The sequence below is a fragment of the Lissotriton vulgaris genome, chromosome 2_1 (assembly GCF_964263255.1).
Source record: "Lissotriton vulgaris chromosome 2_1, aLisVul1.2, whole genome shotgun sequence".
NCBI classification, from domain to species: Eukaryota; Metazoa; Chordata; class Amphibia; order Caudata; family Salamandridae; genus Lissotriton; species Lissotriton vulgaris.
The window spans coordinates 1,187,624,296-1,187,636,771 of NC_141687.1; the positions used below are offsets into that span (position 1 = coordinate 1,187,624,296).

Sequence of the window (12,476 nt, forward strand, 5' to 3'; positions counted from 1 at the left end):
TGAATGTAGCGCCACCTTGTAGACGTCGGAGGTAACTGCAGCTCAAAAAATGTTTCATCAGAGGGCAAGTTTAGAGGAATCCAAAAGGCAGATGTCCATGGAAAGAGCCCCCGACTGCAGCAGGAAGGTTGGATGCTTCAAATTTGCATAGTTTCCAGTCCAACGTCCTCTCATGTACCGAACGCTCCCAAACGCTCAAAAGCCTTACACCGGGCAAGCCCTCACCGGGTAGATCTCTGGCTCCCAGGTAAAGCCAAATCCTGAGCATGCTAGCACTAGGATCACAGAGAGAGAGAGACAGAGAGTGTCGGAGAGCTGCTGTCTTGATAAAGGCCTGAAACGGCTAGTGCCTAAGAGGGTCTGGACTATCAGTTATGACTGATTGTGAGAGGGGAAGATGAAGATTTTCTGCACCCAGCATGCCTTGCGATATAATTAGGCAAATGAGGTGAGAGCCCGACCAATCCCACTTCACTCCGCTGAATGCCTCCTCATCTGCATAAAGAGATAACTTTCATGAACGAGCAGAGTGGCGCAGCGGAAGCGTGCTGGGCCCATAACCCAGAGGTCGATGGATCGAAACCGTCCTCTGCTAATTTTGCTTGACTTTCCTTCCAAGGACCAAGCTGTCATTTCCACACTGCCAGAAAGGAAAAGCGCAAGCTTGTGCCAGCTATGTGAGAAAAGACTTCTCAACTATCTGTGTCTGTGTGATACAAGAGTCTTCGTGAAAGGATCAACCCTGTACTTTGAAAGTAAAGACACACAACTATAACCATAAATGACTGGTGGGAGCTTCACACAACTTTCTGGGCATGCTTTGAATTTCATTCTTCCCTTTTTTTCTGCTCTTATCTATCTCCTGGGCATTTCATGGAATGTTCTCTCTTTCTCTTCCCTGCTTTGCTTCCCATGCTGCCTATATATGCTGATTTCTACTATTTGTACTGTTGCATTTCATTTCTTCTCTTCTGTACAACTTTGTCCTTGGTTTCAATCCCCAGTTCCTTACCCTCTGCAAAAAACGTTCTACTACTTCTCATGTTGGTATCGAAACCAAATGCACCATTGAAGCTGTTGTAAGATAGTCATTGATTTCGGGAACGTAATATTTAGAACCGAGAGCACACACATCAGAGGGCGTTGGTGGTATAGTGGTGAGCATAGCTGCTTCCCAAGCAGTTGACCCGGGTTCGATTCTAGGCCAACGCAGTGAAAATGCTTATATATTCTGCAAGCAGGATATATTTTAATGCAACATTTCTCAAAATGGAAATTTCATGAACAGATTAATCAGCCATATATAAAATAAATAAACAAATACATAGGCAAACATCTCAATCGCACCTTCTGATACATTCATTGTCCTAATATATGATAAGTTTTATAAAGCAGAGTCACAACTCACATGTGCTGGAAATAAATATGTTACAGTGGGCAAACAATGGAAGGGCTGAGGCCCGACCAGACATTATAACTCCAACATCTCTATGTTAAAAAGCATTTCTAGGCAATATCTAGCCTCTGAAAAAAATATGCAAGATCCACCGATAAATCTGGCAAAAGTCCCTAACATTTTGTGCATACTTGTGCACTTACCAGAATGTAGCGCCACCTTGTAGCTGTCGAAGGTAATTGCTGCTCACAAAATGTTTTATCAGAAGGCAAGTTGAGAGGAATCCTAGAGGCAGATGTCCATGGAAAGAGCCGCTCACTGCAGCAGGAATGTTGGATGCTTCAAATTCGCAGAGTTTCCTGTCCAACGTCCCGAACGCTCCCAAACGCTCAAAAGCCTCGCCCTCACCGGGTAGATCTCTGGCTCCCAGGTAAAGCCAAATCCTGAGCATGCTAGTGCTAGGATCACAGAGAGAGAGAGAGAGAGAGAGGGTTCATGACATGCTGTCTTGATAAAGGTCTGAAACGGCTAGTGCCTAAGAGTGTCTGACTTTCAGTTATGACTGATTGTGAGAGGGGAAGATGAAGTTTTTCTGTACCCAGCATGCCTTGCAATATACTTAGGCAAATGAGGTGAGAGCCGTACCAATCCCACGCTACTCTGCTTAATGCTCCCTATCTGCATAAAAAGAACACGTTCACAACAGAGCAGAGTGGCGCAGTGGAAGCGTGCTGGGCCCATAACCCAGAGGTCGATGGATCGAAACCATCCTCTGCTAATTTTGCTTGACTTTCCTTCCAAGGACCAAGCTGTCATTTCAACGCTGCCAGCAAGGAAAAGCACAAGCTTGTGCCAGCTATGTGAGAAAAGACTTGTCAAATATCTGTGTCTGCTGAAATACAAGAGAGGGATCGTCAAAGGATCCACCCTGTACTTTGAAAGTAAAGACACACAATAATAAGCATAAATGACTGGTGGGACCTTCAAACACTTTTATGGGCAGGCTTTGAATTTCATTCTTCCCTTTTTGTTCTGCTCTTATCTATCTCCTGGGCATTTAATTGAATGTTCTGTATTTCTCTTCCCTGTTTTGCTTCCCATGCTGCCTCTATATATTCCTATTTATTATTTGTAATGCAGCTTTCCATTCTTCTCTTCTGCACAGCTTTGTCCTTGGTTTCAATCCCAGTTCCTTACCCTCTGAAAAAACTTTCTATTGCTTTTCATGTTGGTATCTAAACCAAATGCACCATTGAAGCTGGTGCAAGATAGTCATTGAACTCAGGATCCTAATGTTAAGAACCGAGAGCGCACAGATCAGAGGGCGTTGGTGGTATAGTGGTGAGCATAGCTGCCTTCCAAGCAGTTGACCCAGGTTCGATTCCCGGCCAACGCAGTACAAATACTTATATATTCTGCAAGCAGGATATATTTTAATGCAACATGTCACAAAATGGAAATATAATGAACAGATTAATCAGCCGTTATATAAAAAATAAACAAATATGTAGGCAAGCATCTCAATCGCCCCTTCTGCTATATTCATTGTCCTAATATATGATAAGTTTCATAAAGCAGAGTCACCACTCACATGTGCTGGTAAAAAATATGTTACAGTGGGCAAACAATGGAAGGGCTGAGGCCCGACCAGACATTATAACTCCAACATCTCTATGTTAAAAAGCATTTCTAGGCAATATCTAGCCTCTGAAAAAAATATGTAAGATCCACCGATAAATCTGGCAAAAGTCCCTAACATTTTGTGCATACTTGTGCACTTACCAGAATGTAGCGCCACCTTGTAGCTGTCGAAGGTAATTGCTGCTCACAAAATGTTTTATCAGAAGGCAAGTTGAGAGGAATCCTAGAGGCAGATGTCCATGGAAAGAGCCGCTCACTGCAGCAGGAATGTTGGATGCTTCAAATTCGCAGAGTTTCCTGTCCAACGTCCACTCACGTCCCGAACGCTCCCAAACGCTCAAAAGCCTCTCACCGGGTAGATCTCTGGCTCCCAGGTAAAGCCAAATCCTGAGCATGCTAGTGCTAGGATCACAGAGAGAGAGAGAGAGGGTTCATGACATGCTGTCTTGATAAAGGTCTGAAACGGCTAGTGCCTAAGAGTGTCTGACTTTCAGTTATGACTGATTGTGAGAGGGGAAGATGAAGTTTTTCTGTACCCAGCATGCCTTGCAATATACTTAGGCAAAAGAGGTGAGAGCCGTACCAATTGCACGCTACTCTGCTTAATGCTCCCTATCTGCATAAAAAGAACACTTTCACAACAGAGCAGAGTGGCGCAGGGGAAGCGTGCTGGGCCCATAACCCAGAGGTCGATGGATCAAAACCATCCTCTGCTAATTTTGCTTGACTTTCCTTCCAAGGACCAAGCTGTCATTTCCACGCTGCCAGCGAGGAAAAGCACAAGCTTGTGCCAGCTATGTGAGAAAAGACTTGTCAAATATCTGTGTCTGCTGAAATACAAGAGAGGGATCGTCAAAGGATCCACCCTGTACTTTGAAAGTAAAGACACACAATAATAAGCATAAATGACTGGTGGGACCTTCAAACACTTTTATGGGCAGGCTTTGAATTTCATTCTTCCCTTTTTGTTCTGCTCTTATCTATCTCCTGGGCATTTAATCGAATGTTCTGTATTTCTCTTCCCTGTTTTGCTTCCCATGCTGCCTCTATATATTCTTATCTATTATTTGTAATGCAGCTTTCCATTCTTCTCTTCTGCACAGCTTTGTCCTTGGTTTCAATCCCAGTTCCTTACCCTCTGCAAAAAACTTTCTATTGCTTTTCATGTTGGTATCTAAACCAAATGCACCATTGAAGCTGGTGCAAGATAGTCATTGAACTCAGGATCCTAATGTTAAGAACCAAGAGCACACAGATCAGAGGGCGTTGGTGGTATAGTGGTGAGCATAGCTGCCTTCCAAGCAGTTGACCTGGGTTCGATTCCCGGCCAACGCAGTACAAATACTTATATATTCTGCAAGCAGGATATATTTTAATGCAACATGTCACAAAATGGAAATATAATGAACAGATTAATCAGCCGTTATATAAAAAATAAACAAATATGTAGGCAAGCATCTCAATCGCCCCTTCTGCTATATTCATTGTCCTAATATATGATAAGTTTCATAAAGCAGAGTCACCACTCACATGTGCTGGTAAAAAATATTTACAGTGGGCAGACAATGAAAGGGCTGAGGCCCGACCACACATTATAGCTCCAGCATCTCTATGTTAAAAACCATTTCCTAGGCAATATCTAGCCTCTGAAAACAATATGCAAGATCCATCGATAAATCTGGTGAAAGTCGCCAACATTTTGTGCATACTTGTGCCCTCACCTGAATGTAGCACCACCTTGTAGACGTCGGAGGTAACTGCAGCTCAAAAAATGTTTCATCAGAGGGCAAGTTTAGAGGAATCCAAAAGGCAGATGTCCATGGAAAGAGCCCCCGACTGCAGCAGGAAGGTTGGATGCTTCAAATTTGCATAGTTTCCAGTCCAACGTCCTCTCATGTACCGAACGCTCCCAAACGCTCAAAAGCCTTACACCGGGCAAGCCCTCACCGGGTAGATCTCTGGCTCCCAGGTAAAGCCAAATCCTGAGCATGCTAGCACTAGGATCACAGAGAGAGAGAGACAGAGAGTGTCGGAGAGCTGCTGTCTTGATAAAGGCCTGAAACGGCTAGTGCCTAAGAGGGTCTGGACTATCAGTTATGACTGATTGTGAGAGGGGAAGATGAAGATTTTCTGCACCCAGCATGCCTTGCGATATAATTAGGCAAATGAGGTGAGAGCCCGACCAATCCCACTTCACTCCGCTGAATACCTCCTCATCTGCATAAAGAGATCACTTTCACGAGCGAGCAGAGTGGCACAGCGGAAGCGTGCTGGGCCCATAACCCAGAGGTCGATGGTTCGAAACCATCCTCTGCTAATTTTGCTTGACTTTTCTTCCAAGGACCAAGCTGTCATTTCCACACTGCCAGAAAGGAAAAGCTCAAGCTTGTGCCAGCTATGTGAGAAAAGACTTCTCAACTATCTGTGTCTGTGTAATACAAGAGTGTTCGTGAAAGGATCAACCCTGTACTTTGAAAGTAAAGACACACAACTATAACCATAAATGACTGGTGGGAGCTTCACACAACTTTCTGGGCATGCTTTGAATTTCATTCTTCCCTTTTTTTTCTGCTCTTATCTATCACCTGGGCATTTCATGGAATGTTCTCTCTTTCTCTTCCCTGCTTTGCTTCCCATGCTGCCTATATATGCTGATTTCTACTATTTGTACTGTTGCATTTCATTTCTTCTCTTCTGCACAACTTTGTCCTTGGTTTCAATCCCCAGTTCCTTACCCTCTGCAAAAAACGTTCTACTACTTCTCATGTTGGTATCGAAACCAAATGCACCATTGAAGCTGTTGCAAGATAGTCATTGATTTCGGAAACGTAATATTTAGAACCGAGAGCACACACATCAGAGGGCGTTGGTGGTATAGTGGTGAGCATAGCTGCTTCCCAAGCAGTTAACCCAGGTTCGATTCCCGGCCAATGCAGTGAAAATGCTTATATATTCTGCAAGCAGGATATATTTTAATGCAACATGTCTCAAAATGGAAATTTCATGAACAGATTAATCAGCCATATATAAAAAAAATAAACAAATACATAGGCAAACATCTCAATCGCACCTTCTGATACATTCATTGTCCTAATATATGATAAGTTTTATAAAGCAGAGTCACAACTCACATGTGCTGGTAATAAATATGTTACAGTGGGCAAACAATGGAAGGGCTGAGGCCCGACCAGACATTATAACTCCAACATCTCTATGTTAAAAAGAATTTCTAGGCAATATCTAGCCTCTGAAAAAAATATGCAAGATCCACCGATAAATCTGGCAAAAGTCCCTAACATTTTGTGCATACTTGTGCACTTACCAGAATGTAGCGCCACCTTGTAGCTGTTGAAGGTAATTGCTGCTCACAAAATGTTTTATCAGAAGGCAAGTTGAGAGGAATCCTAGAGGCAGATGTCCATGGAAAGAGCCGCTCACTGCAGCAGGAATGTTGGATGCTTCAAATTCGCAGAGTTTCCTGTCCAACATCCACTCACGTCCCGGACGCTCCCAAATGCTCAAAAGCCTCGCCCTCACCGGGTAGATCTCTGGCTCCCAGGTAAAGCCAAATCCTGAGCATGCTAGAGCTAGGATCACAGAGAGAGAGAGAGAGGGTTCATGACATGCTGTCTTGATAAAGGTCTGAAACGGCTAGTGCCTAAGAGTGTCTGACTTTCAGTTATGACTGATTGTGAGAGGGGAAGATGAAGTTTTTCTGTACCCAGCATGCCTTGCAATATACTTAGGCAAATGAGGTGAGAGTCGTACCAATCCCACGCTACTCTGCTTAATGCTCCCTATCTGCATAAAAAGAACACTTTCACAACAGAGCAGAGTGGCGCAGCGGAAGCGTGCTGGGCCCATAACCCAGAGGTCGATGGATCGAAACCATCCTCTGCTAATTTTGCTTGACTTTCCTTCCAAGGACCAAGCTGTCATTTCCACGCTGCCAACAAGGAAAAGCACAAGCTTGTGCCAGCTATGTGAGAAAAGACTTGTCAAATATCTGTGTCTGCTGAAATACAAGAGAGGGATCGTCAAAGGATCCACCCTGTACTTTGAAAGTAAAGACACACAATAATAAGCATAAATGACTGGTGGGACCTTCAAACACTTTTATGGGCAGGCTTTGAATTTCATTCTTCCCTTTTTGTTCTGCTCTTATCTATCTCCTGGGCATTTAATTGAATGTTCTGTATTTCTCTTCCCTGTTTTGCTTCCCATGCTGCCTCTATATATTCTTATCTATTATTTGTAATGCAGCTTTCCATTCTTCTCTTCTGCACAGCTTTGTCCTTGGTTTCAATCCCAGTTCCTTACCCTCTGCAAAAAACTTTCTATTGCTTTTCATGTTGGTATCTAAACCAAATGCACCATTGAAGCTGGTGCAAGATAGTCATTGAACTCAGGATCCTAATGTTAAGAACCGAGAGCGCACAGATCAGAGGGAGTTGGTGGTATAGTGGTGAGCATAGCTGCCTTCCAGGCAGTTGACCCGGGTTCGATTCCCAGCCAACGCAGTACAAATACTTATATATTCTGCAAGCAGGATATATTTTAATGCAACATGTCACAAAATGGAAATATAATGAACAGATTAATCAGCCGTTATATAAAAAATAAACAAATATTTAGGCAAGCATCTCAATCGCCCCTTCTGCTATATTCATTGTCCTAATATATGATAAGTTTCATAAAGCAGAGTCACCACTCACATGTGCTGGTAAAAAATATTTACAGTGGGCAGACAATGAAAGGGCTGAGGCCCGACCACACATTATAACTCCAGCATCTCTATGTTAAAAACCATTTGCTAGGCAATATCTAGCCTCTAAAAACAATATGCAAGATCCATCGATAAATCTGGTGAAAGTCGCCAACATTTTGTGCATACTTGTGCCCTCACCTGAATGTAGCACCACCTTGTAGACGTTGGAGGTAACTGCAGCTCAAAAAATGTTTCATCAGCGGGCAAGTTTAGAGGAATCCAAAAGGCAGATGTCCATGGAAAGAGCCCCCGACTGCAGCAGGAAGGTTGGATGCTTCAAATTTGCATAGTTTCCAGTCCAACGTCCTCTCATGTACCGAACGCTCCCAACGCTCAAAAGCCTTACACCGGGTAAGCCCTCACCGGGTAGATCTCTGGCTTCCAGGTAAAGCCAAATCCTGAGCATGCTAGCACTAGGATCACAGAGAGAGAGAGACAGAGAGTGTCGGAGAGCTGCTGTCTTGATAAATGCCTGAAACGGCTAGTGCCTAAGAGGGTCTTGTCTATCAGTTATGACTGATTGTGAGAGGGGAAGATGAAGATTTTCTGCACCCAGCATGCCTTGCGATATAATTAGGCAAATGAGGTGAGAGCCCGACCAATCCCACTTCACTCCGCTGAATGCCTCCTCATCTGCATAAAGAGATCACTTTCACAAACGAGCAGAGTGGCGCAGCGGAAGCGTGCTGGGCCCATAACCCAGAGGTCGATAGATCGAAACCATCCTCTGCTAATTTTGCTTGACTTTCCTTCCAAGGACCAAGCTGTCATTTCCACACTGCCAGAAAGGAAAAGCGCAAGCTTGTGCCAGCTATGTGAGAAAAGACTTCTCAACTATCTGTGTCTGTGTAATACAATAGTGTTCGTGAAAGGATCAACCCTGTACTTTGAAAGTAAAGACACACAACTATAACCATAAATGACTGGTGGGAGCTTCACACAACTTTCTGGGCATGCTTTGAATTTCATTCTTCCCTTTTTTTTCTGCTCTTATCTATCTCCTGGGCATTTCATGGAATGTTCTCTCTTTCTCTTCCCTGCTTTGCTTCCCATGCTGCCTATATATGCTGATTTCTACTATTTGTACTGTTGCATTTCATTTCTTCTCTTCTGCACAACTTTGTCCTTGGTTTCAATCCCCAGTTCCTTACCCTCTGCAAAAAACGTTCTACTACTTCTCATGTTGGTATCGAAACCAAATGCACCATTGAAGCTGTTGCAAGATAGTCATTGATTTCGGGAACGTAATATTTAGAACCGAGAGCACACACATCAGAGGGCGTTGGTGGTATAGTGGTGAGCATAGCTGCTTCCCAAGCAGTTGACCCGGGTTCGATTCCTGGCCAACGCAGTGAAAATGCTTATATATTCTGCAAGCAGGATATATTTTAATGCAACATGTCTCAAAATGGAAATTTCATGAACAGATTAATCAGCCATATATAAAAAAAATAAACAAATACATAGGCAAACATCTCAATCGCACCTTCTGATACATTCATTGTCCTAATATATGATAAGTTTTATAAAGCAGAGTCACAACTCACATGTGCTGGAAATAAATATGTTACAGTGGGCAAACAATGGAAGGGCTGAGGCCCGGCCAGACATTATAACTCCAACATCTCTATGTTAAAAAGCATTTCTAGGCAATATCTAGCCTCTGAAAAAAATATGCAAGATCCACCCATAAATCTGGCAAAAGTCCCTAACATTTTGTGCATACTTGTGCACTTACCAGAATGTAGCGCCACCTTGTAGCTGTTGAAGGTAATTGCTGCTCACAAAATGTTTTATCAGAAGGCAAGTTGAGAGGAATCCTAGAGGCAGATGTCCATGGAAAGAGCCGCTCACTGCAGCAGGAATGTTGGATGCTTCAAATTCGCAGAGTTTCCTGTCCAACGTCCACAACGCTCCCAAACGCTCAAAAGCCTCACACCGGGCAAGCCCTCACCGGGTAGATCTCTGGCTCCCAGGTAAAGCCAAATCCTGAGCATGCTAGTGCTAGGATCACAGAGAGAGAGAGAGAGGGTTCATGACATGCTGTCTTGATAAAGTCTGAAACGGCTAGTGCCTAAGAGTGTCTGACTTTCAGTTATGACTGATTGTGAGAGGGGAAGATGAAGTTTTTCTGTACCCAGCATGCCTTGCAATATACTTAGGCAAATGAGGTGAGAGCCGTACCAATCCCACGCTACTCTGCTTAATGCTCCCTATCTGCATAAAAAGAGCACTTTCACAACAGAGCAGAGTGGCGCAGCGGAAGCGTGCTGGGCCCATAACCCAGAGGTTGATGGATCGAAACCATCCTCTGCTAATTTTGCTTGACTTTCCTTCCAAGGACCAAGCTGTCATTTCCACGCTGCCAGCGAGGAAAAGCACAAGCTTGTGCCAGCTATGTGAGAAAAGACTTGTCAAATATCTGTGTCTGCTGAAATACAAGAGAGGGATCGTCAAAGGATCCACCCTGTACTTTGAAAGTAAAGACACACAATAATAAGCATAAATGACTGGTGGGACCTTCAAACACTTTTATGGGCAGGCTTTGAATTTCATTCTTCCCTTTTTGTTCTGCTCTTATCTATCTCCTGGGCATTTAATTGAATGTTCTGTATTTCTCTTCCCTGTTTTGCTTCCCATGCTGCCTCTATATATTCTTATCTATTATTTGTAATGCAGCTTTCCATTCTTCTCTTCTGCACAGCTTTGTCCTTGGTTTCAATCCCAGTTCCTTACCCTCTGCAAAAAACTTTCTATTGCTTTTCATGTTGGTATCTAAACCAAATGCACCATTGAAGCTGGTGCAAGATAGTCATTGAACTCAGGATCCTAATGTTAAGAACCGAGAGCGCACAGATCAGAGGGCGTTGGTGGTATAGTGGTGAGCATAGCTGCCTTCCAAGCAGTTGACCCGGGTTCGATTCCCGGCCAACGCAGTACAAATACTTATATATTCTGCAAGCAGGATATATTTTAATGCAACATGTCACAAAATGGAAATATAATGAACAGATTAATCAGCCGTTATATAAAAAATAAACAAATATGTAGGCAAGCATCTCAATCGCCCCTTCTGCTATATTCATTGTCCTAATATATGATAAGTTTCATAAAGCAGAGTCACCACTCACATGTGCTGGTAAAAAATATTTACAGTGGGCAGACAATGAAAGGGCTGAGGCCCGACCACACATTATAACTCCAGCATCTCTATGTTAAAAACCATTTCCTAGGCAATATCTAGCCTCTGAAAACAATATGCAAGATCCATCGATAAATCTGGTGAAAGTCACCAACATTTTGTGCATACTTGTGCCCTCACCTGAATGTAGCGCCACCTTGTAGACGTCGGAGGTAACTGCAGCTCAAAAAATGTTTCATCAGCGGGCAAGTTTAGAGGAATCCAAAAGGCAGATGTCCATGGAAAGAGCCCCCGACTGCAGCAGGAAGGTTGGATGCTTCAAATTTGCATAGTTTCCAGTCCAACGTCCTCTCATGTACCGAACGCTCCCAAACGCTCAAAAGCCTTACACCGGGCAAGCCCTCACCGGGTAGATCTCTGGCTTCCAGGTAAAGCCAAATCCTGAGCATGCTAGCACTAGGATCACAGAGAGAGAGAGACAGAGAGTGTCGGAGAGCTGCTGTCTTGATAAAGGCCTGAAACGGCTAGTGCCTAAGAGGGTCTGGACTATCAGTTATGACTGATTGTGAGAGGGGAAGATGAAGATTTTCTGCACCCAGCATGCCTTGCGATATAATTAGGCAAATGAGGTGAGAGCCCGACCAATCCCACTTCACTCCGCTGAATGCCTCCTCATCTGCATAAAGAGATCACTTTCACGAACGAGCAGAGTGGCGCAGCGGAAGCGTGCTGGGCCCATAACCCAGAGGTCGATGGATCGAAACCATCCTCTGCTAATTTTGCTTGACTTTCCTTCCAAGGACCAAGCTGTCATTTCCACACTGCCAGAAAGGAAAAGCGCAAGCTTGTGCCAGCTATGTGAGAAAAGACTTCTCAACTATCTGTGGCTGTGTAATACAAGAGTGTTTGTGAAAGGATCAACCCTGTACTTTGAAAGTAAAGACACACAACTATAACCATAAATGACTGGTGGGAGCTTCACACAACTTTCTGGGCATGCTTTGAATTTCCTTCTTCCCTTTTTTTTCTGCTCTTATCTATCTCTTGGGCATTTCATGGAATGTTCTCTCTTTCTCTTCCCTGCTTTGCTTCCCATGCTGCCTATATATGCTGATTTCTACTATTTGTACTGTTGCATTTCATTTCTTCTCTTCTGCACAACTTTGTCCTTGGTTTCAATCCCCAGTTCCTTACCCTCTGCAAAAAACGTTCTACTACTTCTCATGTTGGTATCGAAACCAAATGCACCATTGAAGCTGTTGCAAGATAGTCATTGATTTCGGAAACGTAATATTTAGAACCGAGAGCACACACATCAGAGGGCGTTGGTGGTTTAGTGGTGAGCATAGCTGCTTCCCAAGCAGTTGACCCGGGTTCGATTCCCGGCCATCGCAGTGAAAATGTTTATATATTCTGCAAGCAGGATATATTTTAATGCAACATGTCTCAAAATGGAAATTTCATGAACAGATTAATCAGCCATATATAAAAAAAATAAACAAATACATAGGCAAACATCTCAATCGCAC

At 43.6% G+C, this 12,476-nt stretch overlaps 7 non-coding genes across 7 annotated transcripts; all 7 read left to right on the forward strand.

Annotated features, from left to right (window-relative positions):
- The first annotated feature begins 523 nt into the window (after positions 1 to 523).
- TRNAM-CAU (transfer RNA methionine (anticodon CAU)) lies at positions 524 to 595 on the forward strand. The gene has a single exon. It is a non-coding gene; the product is annotated as a tRNA-Met (tRNA).
- A 1,507-nt stretch (positions 596 to 2,102) lies between these two features.
- TRNAM-CAU (transfer RNA methionine (anticodon CAU)) lies at positions 2,103 to 2,174 on the forward strand. Its single transcript has one exon. It is a non-coding gene; the product is annotated as a tRNA-Met (tRNA).
- Positions 2,175 to 4,300: 2,126 nt separating this feature from the next.
- TRNAG-UCC (transfer RNA glycine (anticodon UCC)) lies at positions 4,301 to 4,372 on the forward strand. Its single transcript has one exon. It is a non-coding gene; the product is annotated as a tRNA-Gly (tRNA).
- A 910-nt stretch (positions 4,373 to 5,282) lies between these two features.
- TRNAM-CAU (transfer RNA methionine (anticodon CAU)) lies at positions 5,283 to 5,354 on the forward strand. Its single transcript has one exon. It is a non-coding gene; the product is annotated as a tRNA-Met (tRNA).
- A 1,512-nt stretch (positions 5,355 to 6,866) lies between these two features.
- TRNAM-CAU (transfer RNA methionine (anticodon CAU)) lies at positions 6,867 to 6,938 on the forward strand. The gene has a single exon. It is a non-coding gene; the product is annotated as a tRNA-Met (tRNA).
- A 3,731-nt stretch (positions 6,939 to 10,669) lies between these two features.
- On the forward strand, positions 10,670 to 10,741 carry TRNAG-UCC (transfer RNA glycine (anticodon UCC)). Its single transcript has one exon. It is a non-coding gene; the product is annotated as a tRNA-Gly (tRNA).
- Positions 10,742 to 11,651: 910 nt separating this feature from the next.
- On the forward strand, positions 11,652 to 11,723 carry TRNAM-CAU (transfer RNA methionine (anticodon CAU)). The gene has a single exon. It is a non-coding gene; the product is annotated as a tRNA-Met (tRNA).
- Positions 11,724 to 12,476: the final 753 nt, after the last annotated feature.